The following is a 7,080-nucleotide window of genomic DNA, read 5'->3' as shown; positions in this document are numbered from 1 at the left end:
AACCATCAGCCGCCGGTGGCTACCAGGGGCAACTCTGGGCTGGCCTACCGGAAGTTTGGACAATCTGAGTGTGCCCTGAGAAAGAGATATGTGCAGCTCCTATCGGGATTTGTCGGCACATTCGGGCGGTGTTGCTGGTCTTGTTTTAAACCGTCGAAGTGCCTTGAGTTACCGAGATACCGAGTCTGATCGGAACATCTGGGGAGGAGGTCTATTCCTTCGTTGACCGTGAGAGCTTGTCATGGGCTAAGTTGGGACTCCCCTGCAGGGATTGAACTTTCGAAAGCCGTGCCCGCGGTTATGGGCAGATGGGAATTTGTTAATGTCCGGTTGTAGATAATTTGAACCTTAATTAATTAAAATGAATCAACTGAGTGTGTTACCGTGATGGCCTCTTCTCGGCGGAGTCCGAGAAGTGGACACGATGTTGGAGTAATGTTTGCGCAGTTTGCTCTCTAGTTTCTCGCTCGTGCTTTGCCTCCTCTTCTCGCTCTCTTTTGCGAATAAGTTAGCCACCATACATGCTAGTCGCTTGCTGCAGCTCCACATATATATTTGCCTTATCCTTCCTATAAGCTTAAATAGTCTTGATCGCGAGGGTGCGAGATTGCTGAGTCCCTGTGGCTCACAGATACTATAACTCCAGATGCAGGTCCAGGTGATTCCGCTCCAGGAGACGCGTATGAGCTCAAGTGGGAGTTCGACGAAGACTCTCAGCGATACTACGTTTCCTTTCCCGATGATCAGTAGTGGTGCCTAGTTGGGGGTGAACGGGACCGTTGTCGCATGTTGGGTTTTCTTCTATTTTTGGCGCCGTAGTCGGGCCATGAGTGTTTTGGATGATGTAGTGTTATTTATGTTCTTGATTGACGTGGCGAGTGTAAGCCAACTATGTTTTCCCCTTTATTATTTATATTACATGGGATGTTGTGAAGATTGCCTAACTTGCGACATATGCCTTCAATGCGATTATGTCTCTAAGTCGTGCCTCGACACGTGGGAGCTATAGTCGCATCGAGGGTGTTACAAGTTGGTAATCAGAGCCTTCCCCGACCTTAGGAGCCCCATTGCTTGATCGTTTTTAGCAGCCGAGTTGTGTCTAGAAAATGTTTTGAGTCTTTAGGAATTATATATCGGAGAGTTTAGGAATTCTTTTTACTTCCCAGTCTCCTCATCGCTCTGGTAAGGCATCCTGACATAGAGTTTTGACTCTTCTCTTCTCAAATTTCACTAAAAAAAAATTTAGGATCACGCGAGTATCTTGGAATCGTTCCGATGGCTTATGATGAGAACATTGTCTTGGTGCCTCCTGTCAGGGGTTTAGTGGAAGTGTCCCAGGGAGTTGAGCTCTGAGGTGTTGTCATCATAATTTTATCATTGCAATTCTGGAATACTTGAGATATGTCGCCGACATCGAAAATCTCTTTTATGCAGTTCGTTGGTGAGATAACCTCGACGCCACCCAGTACTGGGGCGGGAGTTCGGGAGTATCGCCGTAACTTGTATAACGGATGCTTTTCAAAGGTTGAGGTAGATGGTTTCCAAAGTTTTCTTGGTTATGTGTTGAAGGATGGATACAGCTGGATGTAGGATTTGCTAGTTTGGGTGAGATATTATGCTTCCCCTATATCCCCAACACCTGATTGCATAACCGGAAAGGTTCGGGAGTTTCATAGGTGGGAATTCTAGTAGCTCTAGTTCTTCTTCCATGGATATTGGTTTGAGATTGGGATTTCTTACCGATTATTCGTTCTTGATCCGTACCTTGTTGATTTATTTCTCTACCTTAATTCTACGTGGCTTCTCAATTTATGGATATGTGACCATTTGAAGAGGAATGCATTCGTTCATTTTGTTCGGATGTGAAGACTATATGTTGCAATTTTCATTCCGTTGGATTCAGCTTCAATATTTATCTATCATGTGCTAATGGTGGTCAACCTCTTCAGGATGGCTCCCGCTAAGAGCACTAGTCAGAACCAGAATCAAGATCCGCCACTGCCTCCACCTCCTCCAGAGGCATGGCAAGCTGTGATGGCCGCAACCAATGCAAACACTCAGCTGATCATGCAAATTCTTCAAGAGCGCAATCAAGGCAGTCAAGGGAATCAAGGCAGCAATCAGAGTCACTTTGCTACACTCAACCAGTTCCTTGCTAACGGGCCAAAGACTTTCAGCAATTGTGTTGAGGCAACCGATGCTGACGATTGGCTTGTGGATCTGTGTAAGCATTTCGAGTGCAGTAACGTCAGGCCTGAGGACTTTGTCAAGTTCGCTTCCTTCCAACTCAAAGATCAAGCTGCAGAATGGTTCCATCAGTACAAGGACTCCAGAGGTGGACGTGTTATCACTTGGGATGATTTCCTTCGAGATTTCCGAGCTCATCATATTCCGCAGAGCGTGGTTGAAAGCAAGCATGAGGAATTCCGCAATCTGATGCAAGGCTCTTTGTCTGTCTATGACTACAACAAGTTGTTCCAGAAGCTTGCCCGCTTTGCCAAGTAGGACATGCCTGATGAGAAGAGCATGATATATCAGTTCAGGGGTGGTCTCAGAGAAGATATTCAGCTCGCTCTTGTTCTCTTTGAGCCCTTGAGATACGATGAGTTCTACAACATGGCACTAAAGCAAGAGGCTGCTCAGTTGAGGTGTGATGCTTCCAGGAAGCGAGTCAGAGATGTTACTCCTTCCTCTACTCAAGTGGCCAAGCAACAGAAGTTTTGGCTTCCTCCTCCTCCGTTCCGTCAGCCGTTTCAGCAGAAGAGCAAAGGTGGCAGTGGTTCTTCCCACCCACCCAACCCTGGCTTTCAGAACAAGACTTCGTCTCAAGCTCCAAGGTCGAGTGCTCCGTATCACCGTCCGCTTTCAGAGGTCACGTGCAACAAGTGCCAACAAAAGGGTCACTATGCCAACAAGTGTCTCAACCAGAGGCGTCTTCCTCCTCCTCCTCCTGTCAGATCGTCAAGTACAGCTGTGGTCAAGCATAACCCCAAGCATGCCAAGGTCAATTTGATGAATGCAGCTCAGGCAGAGGACTCGTCAGATGTGATCATGGGTAACCTTCCTGTTAATGATAAACCTGCAGAAGTTCTTTTTGACACTGGTGCATCGCATTGCTTCATCTTGAAACCTTTTGCATCTAAGCATGAGTTGACTTCCCAAGTTGTGCATAAACCGTTCGCAGTCATCTCTCCGGGTAAATGTTTGCTTGCTAATCACGAGGTTCCGAATATTTCTATCTTGATGGGTGATTTCAAGTTTCTGGCTTCTCCAATGGTTCTTGGTAACTCGGGTATTGATCTTATTCTCGGGATGGATTGGCTTTCTAAGCACAAGGCTCAGCTTGATTGTGCAGCCAGGCAGATTCAATTGACTCATTCGTCTGAGGATATAATTGTCTTTGCCGCTCGGGATAATTCTATGCGTCTGTTTTCTCTCAATGAGAAGGGCGAATTGGATGCCATCTCGCAAATTCCAGTCATTTGCGAATATCAAGACGTCTTTCCAGAAGAGCTCCCAGGAATGCCTCCGCACCGGCCAGTTGAATTCGTTATTGAACTTGAGCCTGGCACGGAACATGTGTGCAAACGTCCTTGCAAGCTCGGACCTGAAGAGTTGAAGGAGCTGAAGAAGCAACTCGATGAGCAAGAAAGAATGGGTCTTATCCGGCCTAGTTCTTCTCCGTGGGGTTGTGGTGTTCTTTTTGTGAAGAAGAAGGATGGAACGGGCCGACTTTGTGTTGATTACCGTCCAGTGAACAAGAAGACCATCAAGAACAAATACCCACTTCCCAACATCAATGAGCTGTTCGAACAACTCAAAGGTGCCCAAGTATTCTCCAAGCTTGATCTCCGTATGGGTTATCACCAGATTCGCATTCGTGAAGAAGATATTCCCAAGACAGCATTCAGAACAAGCTTTGGTTCATATGAATACACTGTCATGTCTTTTGGCCTCGCCAACGCTCCTCCGACGTTCTCTCGCATGATGAACTTCATCTTCAACGCCTACACCAACGACTTCGTTTTGGTCTATCTCGACGACATCCTGGTTTTCTCCAAGAACAAGGAAGATCATGCCAAGCACTTGCGTTTGGTTCTCGATAAGCTCAGAGAACATCAGTTCTACGCCAAGTTCTCCAAGTGAGAATTTTGGCTCGATGAGGTTCTTTATCTTGGCCATATCATCTCTGCCAAGGGCATTGCTGTGAATCCTGAGAAGGTGTCTGCAATGGTGAATTGAGAACCTCCTCAAAACGTGAAACAACTCCGCAGTTTTCTCGGTCTCGCAAGCTATTGCCGAAGATTCGTTGAAAACTTTTCTAAGATAGTGAAGCCTCTCTCTAATCTTCTTCGAAAGCACGTCAAGTACGTTTGGTCTCCGGAGTGTGATGTTGCTTTCAACACTTTGAAAGAGAAATTGGTCACTGCTCCAGTTCTGACTCCGCCTGATGAATCCAAGCCATACGAGGTCTTTTGTGATGCCTCTCTTCAAGGTCTTGGCGCAGTTTTGATGCAAGAGAAGAAAGTTGTTGCTTATACATCTCGCCAGTTGAAGCCTAATGAGAAGAACTACCCCACTCATGATCTCGAGTTGGCGGCAGTTGTGCATGCTCTTTTGACTTGGAGACATCTTCTATTGGGAAGAAAAGTGGACATTTTCACTGATCACAAGAGTCTCAAGTACATCTTCACTCAGCCTAATCTCAACCTAAGGCAAACTCGATGGGTCGAAATGATTCAAGAGTATAATCCGAGTATTGAGTACACTCCAGGCAAGGCCAATGTGATTGCTGACGCTTTGAGCAGAAAGGCCTACTGCAACAGTCTGATTCTCAAGCCTTATCAACCCGAGCTTTGTGAAGCTTTCCGCAAACTTAATCTGCAAGTTGTTCCTCAAGGTTTCCTCGCCAACCTTCAAGTCTCTCCTACCTTAGAAGACCAGATTTGCCAAGCCCAGCTTCTTGATGCTATGGTGAAAAAGGTGAAGATTGGGATTGCCAAGAGTCAGTCCAAGTACAAGTGCTACCGCCTTGATGACAAGGACACTCTCTTCTTCGAGGATCGTATTGTTGTTCCCAAAGGTGACCTCCGTAAAGTGATCATGAACGATGCTCACAATTCTCTCCTCTCCATCCACCCTGGGAGTATGAAGATGTATCAGGACCTTAAGCAAGCTTATTGGTGGACTCGAATGAAGCGCGAGATCGCTCAATTCGTGAATGAATGTGATATCTGCAGAAGAGTGAAGGCAGAACACCAAAGGCCAGCAGGTCTTCTCCAACCTCTTGCCATTCCAGAATGGAAGTTTGACCACATTGAAATGGAGTTCGTGACTGGGTTTCCAAAGTCCAAGCGTGGCAATGATGCTATATTTGTTGTCATCGATGAACTCACCAAAGTGGCTCACTTTCTGCCTATCAAAGAGTCGATCACTGCAGCTCAATTGGTGGAACTCTACACATCTCGAATTGTCTCTCTGCACGGTATTCCTCAAGTGATCTCTTCAGACCGTGGCAGCATCTTTACCTCCAAGTTTTGGGATTCTTTTCAGAAGGCCATGGGCACTAACATCCGCTTCAGCACAGCTTTCCATCCTCAAACAAGCGGTCAAGTCGAGCGTGTCAACCAGATTCTCGAAGATATGCTCAGGGCTTGTGCGATCTCCTTCGGCATGAAGTGGGAGGATTGTCTTCCTTATGCTGAATTCTCCTATAACAACAGTTTTCAAGCAAGTTCGGGCAAGGCCCCATTTGAAATTCTGTATGGCAGGAAGTGTCGTACCCCTCTCAACTGGTCTGAAACCGGTGAACGTCAGCTGCTGGGTAATGACTTAATCACAGAAGCAGAAGAAATGTGCAAAGTCATTCGTGATAACCTCAAAGCAGCCCAATCCCGCTAGAAGAGCTACTATGATAGTAAGCACCGTGATTTGGCTTTCGAGATCGGAGATCATGTTTACCTCCGTGTCTCTCCTATGAAAGGTACTCGTCGCTTAGGTATCAAAGGGAAGCTTGCCCCTAGATACGTGGGACCTTTCAAGATTGTCAACAAGAGAGGCGACCTCGCCTATCAACTCGAGCTTCCTTCAAACTTTGCAAATGTTCATGACGTGTTCCATGTCTCTCAGCTTCGAAAGTGCTTCAAGACTCCTGACCGCACCGTCAACTTCGAGGACATTGAGCTCCAAGAAGATCTCTCTTATCGTGAGCACCCAGTTGCTATTCTTGAAGAGACTGAACGCAAGACTCGCAACAAGTCAATCAAATTTCTAAAAGTCAAGTGGTCACACCATTCCGACCTTGAAGCTACCTGGGAACGCGAGGATCACCTCCGTTCTGAGTACCCGGAGTTCTTTCACTCCTAGATCTTGGGACGAGATCTTTTCGTAGTGGTGGAGTTTTGTAACACCCCGGATATAACTTTCCCAATTTGTACTCCAACTCTTGCCGTCTCCGGCGTTAAGTTATATTTATTTTCTCGGGTTCGGGTTTTGTCTCTGTGTGTTGTTGTCTTTGTCATGCATCTCATATCATGTCATCATGTGCATTGCATTTGCATACGTGTTCATCTCATGCATTCGAGCATTTTCCCCGTTGTCCGTTTTGCATTCCGGCGCTTCGTTCTCCTCCGGTGGTCATTTCTAGCTTTCTTTCGTGTGTGGGGATTAAACATTTCCGAATTGGACCGAGACTTGCCAAGCGGCCTTGGTTTACTACCGGTAGACCGCCTATCAAGTTTCGTATCATTTGGACTTCGTTTGATACTCCAACGGTTAACCGAGGGACCGAAAAGGCCTCGTGTGTGTTGCAGCCCAACACCCATTCAATTTGGCCCAAAACCCACCAAACTCTGCTCCATCATCTAGAGCGTTCGATCACGATCGCGTGGCCGAAAACCGCACCTCATTTGGACTCTCCTAGCTCCACTTATGCCTATAAATAGCCCCCCCCTCCATTTTTGGATCTCCCCCTCTCTGAAACCCTAGTCTAAAAAAAACAGATCCGCGCCGACGGACATGTCCGGAGCCTAGCCGGACACGTCCGCCGCCGCCCCGCAGCCACCCGCGTCGCGACACGTG

This window comes from Triticum aestivum, chromosome 5A (assembly GCF_018294505.1).
Source record: "Triticum aestivum cultivar Chinese Spring chromosome 5A, IWGSC CS RefSeq v2.1, whole genome shotgun sequence".
Lineage (NCBI taxonomy): Eukaryota > Viridiplantae > Streptophyta > Magnoliopsida > Poales > Poaceae > Triticum > Triticum aestivum.
The sequence above is the reverse complement of the archived record's forward strand: the minus strand, read 5'-3'. Positions refer to the sequence as shown.